The following is a 21393-nucleotide window of genomic DNA, read 5'->3' on the forward strand; positions in this document are numbered from 1 at the left end:
GTTTTTTATCTCTCAATTTTCGCTTTGAGCTCTAGCACCTCTACAAATCCCTACTTCCCTCTGCGAAGGGCCTTTCTTTTACTTTATGCAATTTTTATTTTGAATTTGAGTCTCCACCTTCTCTTATAAAGCACCAACTAAGGGGCACTATGATCGTATTTGAGCATTGGGTGTAGTTAATATTCGAGTATGTTTCATGAATGGGTCAATGGATGAGCATAATGGGCTAGCGATAACTTGCTTTAGTGTTGATATTTTGAAAGACATGGTTGCTTGTTGGTATGCTTGAGTATTAAAATCTTCTTGTCAAAACTAGACTACTGCTTTGAACCATATAAAAGTCCAAATGTCCGCGCTACAAAGAAAAGAAAATGTGATGAACATGTTAGGCACCACATCAAAAATTCTATTTTTATCATTTACCTACTCGAGGACGAGCAGGAATTAAGCCTGGGGATGCTGATACGTCTCCATCGTATCTATAATTTTTGATTGTTCCATGTTGTTATATTATAATTCTTGGATGTTTTACCATCATTTTATAGTCATTTTATATCATTCTTTGGTACTAACCTATTGACATAGTGCCCAGTTCTAGTTGCTGTTTTCTGCATGTTTTTTTACATCGCAGGAAATCAATACCAAACGGAGTCCAAACACAGCGAAACTTTTTGTGGATTTTTTTGGACTAGAAGACATCTAGTGGGCCAAGAAAGCACCTGAGGGGAGCTCCGAGGGGAGCACAACCCACCAGGGCACGCCTGGAGGCCCAACCGCGCCCCGCTGGGTTGTGCCCACCTCAGTGGCCTCCCGCACCGCTTCTTTGCTCTATGAATACCCCAATATTCCAGAAACCCTACGCGAGTCGACGAAAATCAATTCCAACTGCCGCAAGTTCCAGAACCACCAGATCCAATCTAGACACCATCTCAGAGGGGTTCATCATGTCCATTGGTGCCTCTCTGATGATGCGTGAGTAGTTCTTTGTAGACCTACGGGTCCGTAGTTAGTAGCTAGATGGCTTCCTCTCTCTCTCTTGATTATCAATACAATGGTCTCTTGGAGATCCATATGATGTAAGTCTTTTTGCGATGTGTTTGGTTGGGATCCAATGAACTTTGAGTTTATGATCAGATCTATGTTTTATCCATGAAAGTTATTTGAGTCTTCTTTGATCTCTTATATGCATGATTGATTATAGCCTCGTATTTCTTCTCCGATATTTAGGTTTTGTTTGGCCAATTTGATCTATTTATCTTGCAATGGGAAGAGGTGCGTTGTGATGGGTTCGATCTTACGGTGCTTGATCCCAGTGACAGAAGGGGAAACGACGCGTATGTATCGTTGCTATTAAGGAAAACAAGATGGGGTCTATTTCTACATAAATAGATCTTGTCTACATCATGTCATCATTCTTATTGCATTACTCCACTTTTCCATGAACTTAATACACTAGATGCATGCGGGATAGCGGTCGATGTGTGGAGTAATAGTAGTAGATGCAGGCAGGAGTCGGTCTACTAATCTTGGACGTGATGCCTATATAATGATCATTGCCTGGATATCATCATGATTATTTGAAGTTCTATTAATTGTCCAACAGTAATTGTTTTCCCACCGTTTGCTATTTTTCTCGAGAGAAGCCACTAGGGAAACCTACGGCCCTCGGGTCTCTTCTCATCATATTTGCCTTTGCGATCTATTTTCCTTTGCTTTTATTTTCAGATCTATTAAACCAAAAATACAAAAACTACCTTGCTGCAATTTATTTATTTTCCGATCTATTTATCCAATCTATCACAATTTTATCACGTCTTCTCACCAATTTGAGGCATCGTTACCTGAAAGGGATTGACAACCCCTTTAATACGCCGGGTTGGGAGTATTTGTTATTTGTGTGCAGGGGCTGTTTACGTTGTGTTGCTTGGTTCTCCTACTGGTTCGATAACCTTGGTCTCATCACTGAGGGAAATACCTACCATCGCTGTGCTGCATCATCGCTTCCTCTTTGGGGAAATACCGACATAGTTCAAGCAGGCATCAGTGGGCTCCGCTCATCATTCACGAGAAAATGGCCGGTAATCGGGATGCCCAGTCCCACGCTCAAATAAAATTAGAATAATTGCAAAAAAACTCCCCCAGGATTGTTGTTAGTTGGACGATACCCATTGTTTCAGACCAGCCATGGAATGTTCTTGTTGGAGGTGGGGGAGTATAAACTTTACCATTCTGTTTGGGAACCGCCTATAATGTATGTAGCATGGAAGATACCAAGATCTCTTGGTTGTTATGTTGACAATGAAAGTATACCGCTCAAAATATTATTTATCTCTGTTTCAAAACTCGAGCTCTGGCACCTCTGCAAATCCTTGCTTCCCTCTGCAAAGGGCCTACCTATTTACTTTTATGCTGAGTCATCATCCTCTTATAAAAAGCACCAGTTAGAGAGCACCACCGTCATTTCCATGCATTGTTATTAATTGATATTGAGTATGACTGTGACTGGATCTCTTTTGCCATGAATTACAATGTCTAGTCAGTCCTTGATCTTCACGGGTGCTCTGCATTTATGTTTTGCGGTCTCAGAAAGGGCTAGCGAGATACCATCTTGTTATATCATATCATGATTGTTTTGAGAAAGTGTTGTCATCCAAGGTTTATTATTATTACTTGCTAGTTGATTATGCCATTGATATGAGTAAACGTGAGACCTAAATGTTATTGTGAATATGGTTAGTTCATGATCTTGGCTGAAAACTTGAATGCTAGCTTTACATATTTGCAACAACAAGATCAAACAGAGTTTGTAAAAGTTTTTCTTTATCACTTTCAGTTTGTCAACTGAATTGCTTGAGGACAAGCAATGGGTTAACCTTGGGGGAGTTGATACGTCTCCAACGTATCTACTTTTCCAAACTCTTTTGCCCTTGTTTTGGACTCTAATTTGCATGATTTGGATGGAACTAACCCGGACTGACGCTGTTTTCAGTAGAATTGCCATGGTGTTATTTTTGTGCAGAAATAAAAGTTCTCGGAATGACCTAAAACTTCACGGAGATACCCTTTGGAATTAATAAAAAATACTGGCGAAAGAATCAACCGAAGGGGGCCCACACCCTGGCCATGAGGGTGGGGGGCGCGCCCTCCTTCCTCGTGGGCCCCCTGGACCTCCACCGACCTCAACTCCAACTCCGTATATTCACGTTCGGGGAGAAAAAAAACCAGAGAGAAGGATTCATCGCGTTTTACGATACGGAGCTGCCGCCAAGCCCTGTTCTTCCTCAGGAGGGCTGATCTGGAGTCCGTTCGGGGCTTCGGAGAGGGGAATCCATCGCCATCATCCTCATCAACCATCCCCCATCACCAATTTCATGATGTTCACCGCCGTGCGTGAGTAATCCCATCGTAGGCTTGCTAGACGGTGATGGGTTGGATGAGATTTACCATGTAATCGATTTAGTTTTGTTAGGGTTTGATCCCTAGTATCCATTATGTTCTAAGATTGATGTTGCCATGACTTTGCCATGCTTAATGCTTGTCACCAGGGCCCGAGTGCCATGATTTCAGATCTGAACCTATTATATTTTCATGGATATATGAGTGTTCTTGATCCTATCTTGCAAGTTATAGTCACCTACTACGTGTTATGATCCGGCAACCCCGGAGTGACAATAGTTGGGACATTTCCTGGTGATGACCGTAGTTTGAGGAGTTCATGTATTTACTAAGTGCTAATGCTTTGGTCCGGTTCTCTACTAAAAGGAGGCCTTAATATCCCTTAGTTTCCATTAGGACTCCGCTGCCATGGGAGGGTAGGACAAAAGATGTCATGCAAGTTCTTTTCCATAAGCACGTATGACTATATTCGGAATACATGCCTACATTATATTGATGAACTAGAGCTAGTTCTGTGTGACCCTATGTTATAACTGTTGCATGATGAATGCCATCCGACATAATTATCCATCATTGATCCATTGTCTACGACCTCGTTCATATTGATCTTTGCTAAGTTACTTCTCCATTGCGAATGTCACGATTGCTACAAAACTGCTACTGTTACTTTTGCCACCGTTACCGTTACTTCCATACTACTTTGCTACTAAATACTTTGCTGCAGATATTAAGTCTTTCAGGTGTGGTTGAATTGACAACTCAGCTGCTAATACTTGAGAATATTCTTTGGCTCCCCTTGTGTCTAATCAATAAACTTCGGTTGAATATACTCTACCCTCGAAAACTGTTGTGATCCCTATACTTGTGGGTTATCACATATCATATTCAGTGATCCATTCGTTTTATGTAGGATTTTATGACTAACCATGCAAATGACCAATTCCTGTTGACTCTCTAAATAGATATAAATGAAGCATGAGAGTTCAATTATTTATATAAAAGACGATGCTCTAATAAGTATAAGTGAAGCAAAAGAGCATTCTTCAAATAACGGTTTTCTATGTGAAGAGAAACAGGCAATCCAAACTTCAAATGATATAAGTGAAGCACATGAAGCATTCTATAAAGCCATACTCAAAAGATTTAAGTGAAGTGCAATGAGAATTCTATAAATCAACCATGGACTATCTCATACCAGCATGGTGCATAAAAGAAAAATGAAAACTAAATGCAAAAGACGCTCCAAGATTTGCACATATCACATGAACGAAACAAAGATGAAGACATACTGATACTTGTTGAAGAAAGATGGGATGCCTTCCGGGGCATCCCCAAGCTTAGACGCTTGAGTCTCATTGTATATTTACTTGGGGTGCCCTGGGAATCCCCAAGATTGAGCTCTTGCCTCTCCTCCTTCTCCTCATACCGAGACCTCCTCGATCTTGGATCACTTCATCCACACAAAACTCAAATGAAAGCTCGGTAAGGTCCGTTAGTATAATAAAGCAAATCACTACTCTAAGTACTGTTGCAAACCAATTCATATTTTGTTTTTGTGTTGTAGCTACTGTAATATAACTTTTCCATTGCTCATACCACCGATAAAAATCGATAATTTCATCAAAACAAGCAAAACAATGCATCAAAAACAGAATCTGTCTTAAACAGGACAGTCTGTAGAAATCTGAACATCTACCATAGTTCTGGTACTCCAAAAGTTCTGAAAAATTAGGAAAAAATAAACAATTTGTATAGAAAGACTGTGCAAAAAGTTTCAGAAACGTTGACATTCCAGTAAAAAAAATAAAAATTCACGCGCTATAGCCAAAGTTTCCGTTTCTGCACCGCACATACCAACAAGCAATCTGATCATCCTAAAGGCAAATCTTGGCACATTATTTTCATAATACAATGGATTTGTACAAGGGGATAATTATTTTTGTGATAATCTTCACGAAAAATTCTACATTGTTTCCATGAGCATGAACACAAGTGTTCAAGGTCGACACTCACTTCTCCAATGCATAACTTCTAATCGCTTCTCTTTTGTGATTTTTTTAAGACCCCCTCTATATTTTTTTGCTTTTAAACTTTATAAAAGCACTCAACAGAATAAAATGACTCTTTAAAACTTCCGGGTTGTCTCTCTGGCAGTGCTTTCTTTAAAGCCATTAAGCTAGGCATAAAGTGCTCAAGTAATGGATCCACTCGGATCCCAAGGTATATCAAATCCAATTTTAATTAGCAATGATTTGGCATTTAGTAGTGAGCACAAAGCAACATATATCAAGCAATGACGAAATATAACTCTCTTGCTATGCATTGGCATGTCATACAAGAACAATTCATGCACATCAAGTAAAGGCCAATACATAACATAAGAAGTTTCTTGCAACTTTATCGTGTTGGAAACATAAAGAGGTGGGGATGTAGTTCCTCTCTCATAATAACTGCAAGTAGGAGCAGCAAGCACATGCATATTATATTCATCAAAATTATCATGTGTAGTGGTAGAACGCAACCCATCAATGTAATCCTTAATAAGTGCAAACTTCTCCGATATAGTGTAGTTTGGAGAATTCAAAAAGATAATAGGACTATCATGTGTGGGTGCAATAGAAAAAATTTCATTCTTAACATAAGGAACTATAGCAAGTTCATCTCCATAAGCATAATTCATATTGGCATCATGGCCACAAGCATCAAGTTCATCAAAAAGGGATATTTCAAATGAATCAACGGGATCATAGCGATTATCATAACATTCATTCTTCGGTAAGAATGAAGGGACATTAAACAATGTATGAGTTGAAGAGTTACTCTCATTAGAAGGTGGGCACCGGTAGCTAATTTGCTCTTTCTCCTTTTGTTCTTCACTCTCCTCATCATCTTTTTCATCCAATGAGCTCACAGTTTCATCAATTTCTTCTTCCATAGACTCTTGCAAAATATTAGTCTCTTCTTGGACAGCGGAGAATTTCTCAATAAACCCATCAATATCGTAACTGTATTTATAATTATCATAGCAATATTTAAGGATAGCAAAATTTTCAGGTCTATAAACCGAATCATCAAAATCTTCAAACTTTTCAAACAAAGATTCAATTTCATATGCACCCTTAAAAGCAACAAATTCTTCTATTCGTTCCACATCATAGTAATCATATCTACCATTAGCATAAGAAGCTAAGGTTTCATTATCGTTAAATTCACATGAAAAGGGAAGGTGTGGAGCAGTCATCCTAGAGAAACAAGTATAATCATATCTCAAGCATAGCTCCCGAGCATACCAATGCAACATATGAATTTGATCCCATAAAAATTTCCCTTTATGAATCAAGCGATAATCCCTAAAGTATTCACGTTGATCCAACTTTACTCCCATTATATAGTTGAATGGGGTTATGTCAGGATTATCAAAGTAGTGCATAATATCTTTCACATAACGATCGTCGGGGGTTTTAGGAGGTTCCCCATCTCCATGAGTAGCAAGTAAAACTAGTTTTTTTGGTGTTTCGTGTTCCATATCCATAACTAAAGATAGAGAACAACTTAGACCAGGAAATAAAAACTACTTAGTGATAAAGCAAACAAGCACACACGAGAATATTCACCCCATGCTATTGCTCCCCGGCAATGGTGCCGGAAAAAGGTCTTGATAACCCACAAGTATAGGGGATCATTTGTAGCCTTCTTCGATAAATAAGAGTGTCGAACCAAATGAGGAGCTAAAGGTAGAACAAATATTCCCTCAAGTTCTATAGACCACCGATACACCTCTACGCACACTTATCGTTTGTTTTACCTAGAACAAGTATGAAACTATTTTGCGAGAATTAAACTACGAGTACTTTGCGAGAATAAAACTATGAATAAATTGCAAGGTAATAAAAGTGGATAGATTTTGTCAATAAGAAAGTCATTTGTCCCTAGGCAATCGATAACAAGTACCGGTAATCATTCTTGCAATTTTAGATGAGGGAGAGGCATGAGCGAACATACTTTAAATTTCTCTACTTGGATCATATGCACTTATGATGGACCCCTAGCAAGCATCCACAACTACTAAAAATCATTAAGGTCGTGAAATCCAACCATAGCATTAAGTATCAAGTCCTCTTTACTCCCATACACCATAACCCACTTATCCGCATTTGGGCTGCTGTCACCCCTGCAACACTGACAATAAGCAAACCCGAGACGAAGGGCACCATAGGACAACACCATAAATAAAATATACACTCATACCAAACAAGATCACGATTAACCCATAGGACAAAATGGATCTACTCAAACATCATAGGATAGCCAAATATCATTGAGAAATAATATATGGAGTTGAGCACCATGTTTAAGTAGAGATTACAATGGGGAGAAGAGGTGTTACACCACTGCATAGAGGGGGATAAAGTTGGTGTTGACGGTAGAAAGAATGTTGATGTAGATCGCCGTCACGATCCTAGCCCCGGCGGCACTCCGGCGCCATCGGGAGAGAGGGGGAGAGCCCCCTCCTTCTTCTTCTTCCTTGGCCTCCCCCCTAGATGGGAGGGGAGTTCCCCCTCCGGTCCATGGCCTCCTTGGCGGCGGAGGGGCAGGAGCCCCTCGGAGATTGGATCTCCCTCTCTGTTCTCTTCTGTTTTGCACTCCCCAAATCTGGCCCTTCATAGTTTCTTAAATTCCCAGAGATCCGTAACTCCAATCGCGCTGAAATTTTTACACAATGTTTTTCCATAAATTATCTTTCTTGCACCAGAAGAAGGGCCCCAACCGACCTTCGAGGAGGGCATAAGATACCTGGGCGCACCAGGGGTGCCCGACATGCCCTGGTGGGTTGTGCTCACTGTGGGCCCCCGTTTACGTTGATTCCACCTCCCAAAAATCATAAATATTCCAAAATAATTCTCCATAAATTTTTATCATGTTTGGACTTTGTGTGATATGGATTTTCTGCGAAACAAAAAACATGCAACAAACAGGAACTGGCACTGGGCACTGGATCAATAGGTTAGTCCAATAAATCATATAAAAAGTTGCCAAAAGTATGTAAAAGTTGTATAATATTGGCATGAAACAATGAAAAATTATAGATACGACGGAGATGTATCAAGAATACAAATGCTTTGACCCAATCCTACATATGGACGAGGTACCGAACTTTGTTTCTCCTAGTCATTCCGAAATAGAATGGCTTGACTGGCCATAGGAATAATAGGCACTGATGAACATGGATGCACAACTACTCCTGACTATCAATTGATAGATGTCGGTAGGAATACAGCTTTAGAGAGACAACTCAAAGGGACACATGATTTTTCTGAGTTGTGGATGCATAGGTTAGCACGTCAAACAAAGTTCAACATATTTCTTCCAGATAACCCATGCAGAAAGGTAGGATTGGCAGAGTCACAATATAGAATGGAGAAATCATCTAGAGCACTCTTGTTGTGATCTTTTGGTTCAAAAGAACTTCTGCCATGATGGTTTATGGTATTGGAAGAATGATATACCACGAACCTTGAAGACTATCACAAATGTTACTAATATCCTAAAGGAATGAGCAAACACTATCAACGGGAATGAATGGAATGAATCATGGGTTTAAGAACCCAATAGTAGAATACGTAATGATTAGATGGCATCACGAGATGCTTTCGAGAATGATGGACATAATCATTACATTGGGGATGCAACACAAAGGCTGAATCTCTGGGTGGTTCACTTAAGATAATATGGTTTCCTATTAACTCTAGCATATATGTCGAGGCGACGGAGTACTCAACATAATGGTTAGTATGGTTAATCTCGCTCAAAAGGTCATAGGGAACAAGGAGGGAAGACTTCCAAATGCATCAGACTATTTAGAAACATGGGATAACTCGGACAACATAACGACTGTACGAGCATGAAATATGAAGCAACCTGTAAGACAACTGACAACACAACACTGAATTCTTATGGAAACACCGATCTGAGAGGACAACACCTTTCCTATAAGTCTCTAGCATAGTAACCCATCATCCTGATAGATAGATGAGAAAGCCTAGTTCTTAAACCCCGTAGAAAAGAAGAGGGTGACTCAGAATCAAAGGGACACATGATAAGGAGTAACAAGAGCCTTACGTTCCCTTCCACGTCAATTCCCTTATATAACTAAAGCATTTCTAGACCCGACTTCGACCAGTTTAGCTTGGTAATCCCACAAGCAGTAAGGCTCTGATACCAAAGCTGTTGGGACCCAACACATAACAATACACATCATACGTACGCAGAACATGCAAAGTATGTGTTGGTACAACATGACATCACAACACAACTCTGCGACTCAAAATATTTATTTAAGAGACTCTAAAGAGCCACACATAACATGATATTACAAACATGGGTCTCATGACCCAACATACAAAGTCATACAAGCAACAAGCGGAAGCATAAACCTGTCTGAGTACAGACAGCTGAAAAGAAAGAAGGCTAGGAAGCCTGTCTATCTACAAAACCCTTCAAAGGAACCAGACCTCTGTCTGGGATTCCCAAACCAAGCATTGAAGCCCACGTGGAACTATTAGTGAGACTGAAGTCTTCTCTGCAAAACGTAAATTAAGCAAACGTGAGTACATATGTACTCAACAAGACTTACATCAGAGCTATCTACATATGTATCAGTATCAACAAAGAGGTTGTGGAGTTTAACTACAGCAGCCAACTTTGACTCAGTGGCTATCATGTACTACGAGTACCAGTATTTTCTTTGGGGTGGGAGAGCGTACACGAGTCCACATATTCACCATATCCATACACCATTATGGATCCGCTCCCATCTCCCTACGAGAAGGCCATCCATAGCACTCATGCTTATCTTGCGCATTTTAGAGTATCCATTTAAGTTATCTATGAAAAATGTAGCTTTTCAAGTAGTGCACATATGAGGACGTGGCTTTCTGAATAGGTCATTAACCCTGCAAGGGTGTACTTCTTCACACACACTCTTAGCACTTACCAGCATATACACGTCATGTATCTCGACAACCTTCAAGCGGAAGCCTGGTGAGGGCGTCGACCACAACTTGACTAACCACACAAGACTCTAGTCCAGGTTTATCGCCTATCTGAGGCTAAACCCACAAGGGAAGTCCGGCCGAAGTTTCCATCACGACCCCAAGACGATGTGAGCAGGGTTCCCAAGTCCACTTCGATGAATAGTACTACGCTTGTACACCATACCACGTGCGTAGCCATCCCAAGTCCACCCCATCAAGTAGTACTACGCTTGGTAGGGCCAATAACACATCCTACAAACTCCAATAACTAGTTGCAACTCCTAGACAGAGATCAAGGCGATTAATAAGTCGAGAGGGTCAATTAAGTATCCCAATGCGTGGTAGTAACTATCTTGGATCACAAACAGAACTCAGTTCCTGAGGATGGTCCCAATGACACAACCCACAATGTACTCCTACATGGCCTCTCATCGCTACCTTTACCAAATCGTGTTGACACACTTAGCTCTCACACAGTAGGACATGAACACAACCATTCCAATTCATCGCATAGATGGATTAGACCTGACACAACTCTAAGCATAGTAGTTTTACCAAGCAAGCCTGGATCAGTAGTCACAACATGGCTCAAGCAATTGCTACTCATGCTAGTGGGTTTTAACTATTTACTATGGCAAAGACATGTCATGCAGAGGAATGGGTTTAACCACCGCAATAAGTAACAGTTGAATCATTGTTGTCCTAATGCAGTAAAAGAGAGCTAGAGCGAGAGAGTGAGATTGTATCAGAGTGATAGGTGGGGGGGGGGGGTTACTTGCATGGCACTTCTGAACATGGTAGCTCTTCATCGGTGTCAACGGCCACTATGTCGGAAACATCTTATACCGAGAAGGAACAAACACCGGCAAACAAGAAAAGGAACATCATTCAATGCAATGCACATCCCAAATGAATGACACACCATGTTAAGGTACTGAATTCACGTAATGCAATAGTTAGTCATATTAATTGAAGTGGAATTCAAACATATATCAAATTCCAACTCCAAATCTAATTACCATATGTCCCATAATCATGAATTGTTCTAGTTGGTGATGTCCAACTTGCTCAAACATGCATGAACATGGCATAAACAGATTCTTCATATTTTCCTGGTAATTTTTCTAAAAATTATTTTCATTGGAGTTATAGTTTAATTTCTATGAATTTTAGAAGTTTAGGCAAATTTCTAAAACTAAATAAATCATTTATACTTATTTAAAATCCAGAACGTTCTATGACGTCACTACTACATGATCATGTCGTCAACAAGTCAACCAGGTCAAACCTGACCAATGGGTCCCATTGGTCAGTGACAAAGTAGCTAGAAGGGTTTAAATAAAACCTAACTAAAAATTAGCAGGGTCTGAGGCCCATTTGTCAGTGACCTGGGGGTCATTAGCATTAGTGTTAATTTGTGGTTAGGCCGGCATTTAACCACCGGCGACCACACAGAAAGGCGGAGATCGACGGAATTCCTCCTCCAGCGACCATTTGTCGCGTGGGTGGGTTCTACGGAGTGAGGCGCGTCGGGTTGTGGCGGTTACATGGCCGGAGGTGCACCGTAGCGACGACAGTGGCAAGTGGAGTGGCGGCCGAAGTAAGGGCGTGCACGGGAACGTGGCTGCGACTTGCAAACTAGCGAAAGGAGAGACCAGGAAGCATCTACAAGTCACCAGAAGCACTCTGGTGCAACGCACTCGAGCAGAGGAGCTCGAGAGCATGAAGCTCATTGGCCATGGTGGTGGCCGGAGCTGAGGTGCATGGGGATGGCAGCTGGCGGATGGGAACGAAGGGTGAGCATAGGGGGAGGAGCAGGAGCTCACAGGGATGCGACACAGCAGGTCGGCAGGCTCGAAGACGCGCCAGACGTCGCAAATCTATGCCAGCGAGCTTTGGGCAGGGCGGTGATGTCAGGGACGATGGAGGCTTGTTGATGCCTCCCCGCTCATGTGCATCGACATGGAGATGATACCGAGCTCGGCAGAGCGTCTGGACTTCATGGCACGGAGTATCGTCGTCATTGGCCACGCGGGCGACCAACTGCGGCCGGTGGGAGACCTCGGGTGGCTGCAATGGCGAGCGCTAGAAGGAGGGAGAGAGCACTACGAGAGAGGGTAGTGGTCGAGGATGTCAATGGCATCTCCTAGGTGAGCTGGGCGAGCACGGGAGGCGCCAGCTGCGGTGGCCGCGGGTGCTCACGTGCGGGCTCGCAGCTGCCTGCTTTGGTGCAAGGGGGAGGTAGACGGCAGGGAAGTGCTGGGCTGGGCTGTCTATAGGAGCAGACAGGTAAGATTCCTTTCTCCTCTGTTTTCTATTTTTGCTTTTGTTTTGAATTTGGTTTCCTAACCAAATGATTTTTGTAGCTTCTGAAAATTATTGTGGATGCACTATGATTATTCCAAAGCCCCACAAAAAGTTTCAGAATTACTGGAGCTCTAAAATTATTTATAGCATTTATTAGCTCCAAATTAAATACTTAGTAGATTAATTCAAAACCCAAATATGTCCTGGAAAATTGTGCAACATTTTTGGTAGATATTTCCACCTTATTTGAAATGATGAACATTTTCTAAGAGCATTTTGGGTTCATTGAAAAATATTTGAAGTTGAACCTATTTGATTTAATTTTGATGCTAGGGTTTCATGAATCCCCAATTCAAACTTCAGGAATTTAAATATGATGCATGAATGCCTCTAATGCATTTAATTGCACTCAATTATTCTAGGGCTGTGACAGTAGCCCGGCGTATTCATCATCATTGGTGAGGGAGATTATACCGCAAAAGGCTTTCGCCCCGTTTTATATATAAAACAACAATCATTGATCAACAACAACCCAATACAACGCACACTACCACAACACACGCACACACCCAAGGCAGGATAGAAAGGCGCTGAGCGCAGCAACACCACCCAAGCACTACAAGAGCAACCAGGGGCTTCAACCGTGAACAAGCCCCCGCGAAGAGATGAAGCCGCATACGACGAACCATGGGCTCCAAGGTGGCGCCTACAAGAAGGTTACGACACTGGAGCCTCGCGGCTGTCCGATCCGAGGATCAGAGTTTCCCCTGGAGAAACATGATGGGCAATGATAGCCATGACACTGGAGCCTCGCGGCTGTCTGATCCGCTGGTCCGTACGAAGATAGAATATGTTTTCACCCCGGCCAACACTCACCGCCACCGAACGTCACACCCCAGCTACCATGCCACCCACACGGCCATGGCCTCCGGGAAGCACTGAACCACGGGCTCTGCCCATCTGCCCGTGAGCACCGCGGTACCACCACCACGGCCGACCTCACCCGAGAGCCGTCGCTACCCCAACCAAAGAGACGAGTGGAAAGATCCCGCCTTTCACGCCCCTGGGCGGCCACCATCACTGAGACCCAATAGGCCGGCCAAAACTGGCCTCCATCGACCTGTCCTGGAGCATCGGGCGCGAGACGAGCTCGGTCCTACCTCTGGACAGGAGATGATCATGGTCCTGCCGCTAGGCGCGAGACAAGCTTGGTCCTACAGCACCGGGCAAAAGCCGCCACGGATGAGCCAACGCCGAAACATGCGAACCGCCGCCGCAGCTAACCTGCCAAGATCCCGTGGATCCACCCACGGCCGGAGCAGTAGCCACTCCGGGCCACTGCCTCAACCCGCGCCGTCCGACGATCTCCAAGCGTCGGAGCCGCCGGGCACGCACACGCGCCACTAGCACCATGGCTGCCGACTGCACCAGATCCGCGACACAGGCCCGCGAAGCCGCCACGCCACCACCAACCATCCCCCCGCCATGCTAAGGGAAGAACTCAAAAGCTCACGACACTCAGATCTAGCCGTCAGCCCTGGCCGACGCCACGACCTCCCCACCATGTGCCTGGGCCACCACGAAGACATCGACCCCTGCTAGCAGCCGGTTGTGGACCGCTGCTACTACCCTTCGTAGGACCTGGTAGACCGGGCGCGCGCTGCCGCACAGTGCCACACCCAGCGAGGATGGGAGAAGAAGAGAGGATGCCTAAGGAAAGGCCCTGCCGCCACCTCACTGGAGCCTGCTCGGGCTTCGCCGGTGGAGCATCTCTGGCAGCGGCGATATGTGAAGGGGAAGGAAGAGGGCCTGGCGGTGCTCGAGGGAGTCGCCCTCTGTGTCGCCAGAGGAGGGCAAAGCAGGGGTGTTTTCTTTTTCGTGAAGCTCTACTGAGTAGCTCGCAATCCTCATGAGGGACATTATCCCGCCCTTGTCACTTTCACTGTCCGAGAGTGAAATGACGTCAACTAGGTTGGTGCCCTCTTTTGAGTCAGAGCAGTCGATGATATGGTTCTTTGGTGTGTGCGTGATGAGGAAGGTGCCGCAGACCATGGCGACGAAGTGTTAGGTCGGGGTGGGCTGATGGAAACACGCGGAGTCACCGCAACACCTAGCCCTCAACGCCAAGGTTGGGAGTGCCCGGGCTATTGGTGTGCCGCCATCCTTGGAGTCAGAGGGTTGGCGGCAAAGATACCGTTGTTAATGACAAATGTGTCTACGTGATCTGCTGGATCGGTGGCAAGTACACACGAAGGTCTTTGTGGTTGTTGGTGGTAAAGGCCATGACACGGATGTAGATCATGTAGACAAGGTGGGCTGACTGGTTGATGTTAACGCGGCCCACCTCAGCAACAGTAAAAGTGAGTGAGCCAAAGGTGAGGCTCTGCCACGATGGGAGATCGACGGAGGCTAGGGATGATCGGATCTGAGATCGGTCTCCAGCCGGTGCAACCCATGGCTAGTGCGCCAACTGGCGGTACAAAAAACTGTGAGATCCCTTAGGGTTCTTAGCGTAGCAGGAAGTCTCAGAGCGGAAGTCGCACGGGGGTTTTACCCAAGTTCGGGCCCCGGAGAGTAATACCCTACATCCTGCTTGTGTTTTTATTCATGGTGGAGGATACCTCGTGCAAGGGGTTATAATTGTGTGTATAAGATGACTACTAAGAGTTGTTTCTACGGGAGTAAATGGGAATGATAGTTCCCTAGCCTCCCCTTATATACTCTAGGAGGCTAGGGTTTTATAAGGAACGAAACCAATCTAGGTTTGCCGCTGCACAAACTTAGAGGTCAAGTTGGCAGCACAGTGCTTATCTTCTTGGGACATTTACATTTGAGCCCCTAGTTGTGTCACACCCGTGTGTTTTACCCCTAAATTCAAAAAACCCTCGTTTCTGCCTGAGCTCGTTTGCTCTTCTTATGCTTTTGCCCTTTGAACGTTTGACTATAACTTTGAAAACTTCATAACGAATTCATACTAACTCAGAAAAATGCATATAAGATATCAAAATGTTTGGAAAAACATCACCTGTATATGCATGTCATTTGCATTCATGAAAAAAAGTGCATTAATGACAAAAGACATCATATGAGCTCAAACTGAGATAGGGACTTTTTAGTACTTTTCTCATGAATGCAAATGACATGCACATATAGGTGATGTTTTTCCGATCATTTTGATATCTTATTTGCATTTTTCTGAGTTAGTATGATTTAGTTATGAAGTTTTCAAAGTTGCGGTCAAACGGTCAAAGGGCAAAAGCATAAGAGGAGTAAACGAGCTTGGATAGAAATGAGGGTTTTTTTAAATTAGGGGCAAAACACACGGGTGTGACACAACTAGGGGCTCAAATGTAATTGTCCCTATCTTCTTCTTCGCCCCCCCCCCCCCCCCCCGTTGCAAGGCATTGCGGGGCTTCTCGCAGGCCTTCTTCCTAGCTCCTCTTGGTGAGCCACCCCAGTGTATCACACTATCAGTGGAGAGGAGCGGGGGTGGGATAAGGACGAAAACAGAGGTGAGGAGCGGTGTGGGTCGTGGCCTCATGGATGGGGAAAGTTAGTTTTGGACCAGGAAGTGGTATGATATGATGTGATCGTGGTCAGCGGTGCTCAACGTCGTTGGTGCTCAACATTAGATGATTTAGGACCTTTAGATTTGGTGATTAGATGGCTTAGATGATGAGTTGGATCTGTTCTTTCGTGCTTTTATGGGGCAGGAGACTAGCAAAAAGAGTTGCAACGGGAGAAAAAATTATCACATTTGATTCAATTTAAGGTCGTGTGTCTCCCTACCGCTACAGATTCCCGCCGCGCAGGCCGAGCCGAGACCTAGCGACACACTGGCCGCCGCGGACGCCGGCGTGTGGTCGACCTGTACCTGGACGCAGCCTATGACTGCTCTTCCGAAGCCATGGCGGTCTGCGCGGCGCGAAAGAGGTGGAGCCGCCGCGCCGCGAAGCCAGGGAGGCGGTGCGGCGAGGGCGGCACTCGATGTGCTGGAGCTCCTCTCCTTGCGGCTGTGGCGACACTCGACGTGCGGGAGCCCTTCTCCTACGTACCATTGTCGCCGGTGGGATGTGTGGTGGATGGAGTCATGGATGGGTGGGTGGTTGAGGAGAAAGAGAGAGAAACAAAAAGGTGGGATGAGTGGTCCGGACAAGGACAAACGAGAGACAACGTCCGCTTCGATCCAAATCTGACCCGAATTTAAACGAAAACAGGTCGAAGCGAACACAAAATAGACATGCAGACCAAATGTTCTCTGTGATGGGCTGTGTTATTTGGCCTCACGGATTGAAATGGACAAAAAGGAAATGGGCCCCAGGACAGGTGCTCCAAGTTTGAGAGTCGTGTTTTTTGGTACACGTTGTGTGTTTAAGTTTGAGGATGCTTTGGACGACCCTCACCTCTCGCGCGAGGACCACGAACGCAGAAATGTAGGCCCCTACACCCGCATAGAGAAAATCGGGAGGAGAAATTCCCCACGGATCTAAGCCAGCGCAAAAATCTGAAAGAAGCTGCACATTCTCCACTCTCCACCTCCTCCCCCGACTTGCCCCCGCCCCTCTCCCACGACCAACCCAGTGCCTCCCTGTCCACCGGACGCTGCCCTCTCCAGTGATCCCGGCGCCTTCGTCTCGAGCGCACAGCTTCCTCTCCGCAACCACCGTCTCGTCTATGAACCCCCCTCTCCCAAACCCTAAACTTGGTCTACTTCGAGATCTATCCGCCCCTTGTTTTTGTTGGCCAAGTAGTATTTTTATTGGAATTTGCAGAGTTTTCTTTTTGTCTTGAACTAAGGAGAGGAGATATCAAATAGCGAGGATCACCAATTCGAGTCCAAGTCTGACTCTGTAGCCTCAATGAGGATTTTTCTAAATTTTTCCTGCGAGTTGTCGTAATCTTGGATGAAAGTGTGAATCTCCGTCACAATTGCATGTATATATACATTTGCTACTGGCCATGCCATCTAAGCAAAAAAAAATAGCACGACTTATTATTGTATGGATTAGTTCAGCTACAGAATTCAGGCTCTAGTCTAGGATTGTGTACTCTTTTTGTTCATGGATCAACTGGTCGAATCCGGCATGCCATTAACACTTGATTGAGATTTTTTTCCGTTTGATTGATACCATCGTTCTTTAAATCCCCTTACTAAAGTTCAGTTCTAGCTCCAAAACGAGCAGTTGAATTAGTACTAATCATATACTCCCTCCGTTTCTAAATAGTTGTCTTTTTAGAGATTTCAAATGGACTATCACATACGGATGTATATAGACATATTTTAGAGTGTAGATTCACTCATTTTGCTCCGTATGTAGTCACTTGTTGAAATCTCTAGAAAGACAAATATTTAGGAACGGAGGGAGTAGGTACGAGTTGTTAGTTAACATTTATAGTAATGAATTTTTTTGTGTTCACTTCAAACCTGCATCTGGCTTTGTTCTATAGCACCTTTACCTAAGACTATGTTCTGGGTTACAAGAAAAAAAAAGCTAGCATGTGAACTTTAATTGCTTTCATATGGCCATGATATAGTGGTACATGCCCTCTCCTACCTGGCTTTTTAATTTTTATTTTTATTTTCTATAGTACACAATTGAACACCTATATGTGGCAACTACAAAAATATTTGTTTGCATTTGAAACATGTATAATCTTCTTATTTAGATATTATGTGAGTATGAAGCAAAAGAAAGGTGTTAGTGCAAGAGCCCTCCGAATTCTCTCAAAAGTACACAATGTACTGCAATAGCAACACAAAAATTACATCATGTACACATTCTAAGAAAAGTAATATTTTTTTATTTCATTCGGCTGGTATGCAAGTAAATGATTCAGAAATGATAAATTACATTCAGTTTCAGACTCTTTTTTCCCATCTGCATGGTCTCTTGTTAGTTCTGCTTAAGATAATACTCTCCCCGTTCCAAGTTGTACTAAATCAAAGGCAATTATTTTGGGACGGAGGGAGTAGTTGCTACATTTCTATAACAGAAAGCAAAAAAAAAATCAAAAGAAACCATTTTTAGGTGAACATTAGCAGCTTACTTTAATATCTTATTATTATTCATCTGTTTTAAATGCTCATCTACAGATCTCGATACCTCAACACTGACTCCGGCGCAATGCCCCCACCCAAGGATGACGAAGTTTGTTTCATACCCCGCTGGATTGGTAATTAATTACTAGAAGTTGTGGCTCCGGTGTATCCATTTTTTTAGCCTCTCTTTCTCCAAAAATCAAGTTGTTCCATGGAGGATGTTTAACAAGGCGCCCATCAAGCATGCCCACTTGGTGGTGCTTGATAGAGTTTGGTCCCGTTGCACGCACAATTCCTCTCTACCTAACTTTACAAAAAATTACTGTGTTTTTCTCTTCCCGTTTCTTTTGATTGCTGCTATGATATACATGTATTGTTTGCAGGGACATCAATCATGTATATTGCCAAATACCCGAAGAACCAGAATGTACTTAACGGATGTGCTGGTGTGTCAAGAAGATGCATGCATTCCATGAGGCATGGCCTGAAGGTCCGCAACATTATAGCTTTCTTTCAAAAAGAAACATTATTGCTTTTTTGTTTGAGTTAGTATAACTCTTACGACGGTCTATTCCCCTTTTGATATGGCTGCAATGAATGTACAAAAAAAGACTCTATCTTCTCTCTTTCTATACTCATCACAGGATTATTTTCATGTAGTTTTGAGAGGTACTTCTTAAATGCATGTCTTCCGAGAAGGTCAATTGTGAAGATCAATTATGTGTCAAAGCTGAATTAGAGAGGGTGGGAGGGAGGGAGGGGTTATAAACCATACTCTTTGTTATAAGCCCCATACATATATTGCTTTGATTATTGGTTAGTGCTGTAACAGGAATTCTGATCTTGGAAAAAGTTCAGTAGTATAATAGTCAAAATATGATTACAAAAGACTTATTATTGGAAACGGCTTCGTTCACATAATACATTAGCAAAAATGCTACACCTGCAGGCAGGTAGTTACAGTATCACACCTACTGATGTAATTTCTGTTTAATACCCCACTGAATTTCGTCATGGGCCCATGATATCCAATCAAATAGAGTCATCTTATTCCTATAGGCTAATTCCATAAAGAAATTCCATAGGTGTAGCAAAGCTCATACATTATTTTACTTGGTTCAGTCAATTGGCATACCAGTTCTGATCATCATCTAAGTGTTACTCCTAGAATATTATGCTTAATTTTCCTTTTTGGTGTTTCCATTTGCTAAAAGGATAAATAAAAGTGCGGCAGAAAATTTTATTTGGTGTGATTTTAGGTTTAGGTTAAGCTACAGGAAACAACATTCTACGACATGCAAAAATATGTCATCTTGCTAATGTAAAGATTTTCAAACAAACAAAACTCCTTCGTCATGTGCAAAACTAATGCTTTCATACGCTCCTGTGATGTTTTTGATTCTATGCATTATATGAACAACTGTAATACAGTGACATGTGAGAAATGCATTAGCTTAACGAGGACACCATTTATTGGGGTGGGAGAGAGGATCGGAATTGTTATGTTGGCAAGTAAATATGACATATTTTGTCATGTTTTCGTCACTCTGGACGTAAATATGTTCATGCAAGAGCTCGGAAACTTGCATATGAAGTACTACTACTATAGTCAAAACATGATAGCACTTCACTTGGTTTCAAAGAAAAAAAATGCTATCATGTGGTTCGCCTTGCCCCCATGCTTATGTAACTCATGAACATTCTTACTCTTACCATGGTTGAGCTATAATGATCTCTCCCTTCTTTGCAACAGAAGTTGATATATCTAATAAGGGGGTGATGAATAATGTTTCTCATTAATACATTGTATTTGATTTTAGGCTCAGCTTTGGTACTCAAAATATAGAAGAATAATTTTGTGAAAGAAAGTTAGTCTCTTTGGTGTACTAGTGTGATTTAACTTGTTTCCATGGCTACAATTTTCATCTGTATAGTCATTACAATTAGTGAAGATAATAGGAGAATGATAATATATCTCGACTCCTCCCTCGGCCTCCTCCCAAGGTCTCGCCCTCTTCCCCATGCAAAACTCTAACCAAGAACGTGTTCTCCAAAATTCTTGGGCACAACAAAATACAAACAGAACATTCCCTTGTAGTCATGGTTATCACATGCATGGGAAAACGACAAGATTGACACAAACATTTAGAATGTAGGAAAATAATTTCTTCAGTTCCTTTAACACTATTGTTTTCTTCCATGGCAATGCAAGGGGTATTGTGCACTAGGTTGATTGAAGTTTAAAAAGGTGCCCAAGCGTCGGTAAGGTGAGATGGTACACTTTTGTGGCGACGATAATTGCTACAAGGGTGGATGAAGATAATGAAAGCGGAGGGCAAGAAGTGGTGGGACAAACATGCCACGTTGTCTTCTTGCAAGGAGTGATGGCTGTCGAGGATGAAAAAAGTGGGAAACCATGCCATCCCATTAGCCACATAAGTCTGAATTAGATCAATTGTTTACTTGGTTTGTCGACGACTTTTTATTCCATGGCAATGCATGAGCAATAAAGTAGTTGAACTTTAATAACTGAATTTGAAAATAGGTTTTTAACATGCTCCCTCTTACCTCCCCTTTTCACATGAGAGGGAAGAGTATAAAATAGATCTGAGTTGT

The sequence above is a fragment of the Triticum aestivum genome, chromosome 6D (genome assembly GCF_018294505.1).
Source record: "Triticum aestivum cultivar Chinese Spring chromosome 6D, IWGSC CS RefSeq v2.1, whole genome shotgun sequence".
Lineage (NCBI taxonomy): Eukaryota > Viridiplantae > Streptophyta > Magnoliopsida > Poales > Poaceae > Triticum > Triticum aestivum.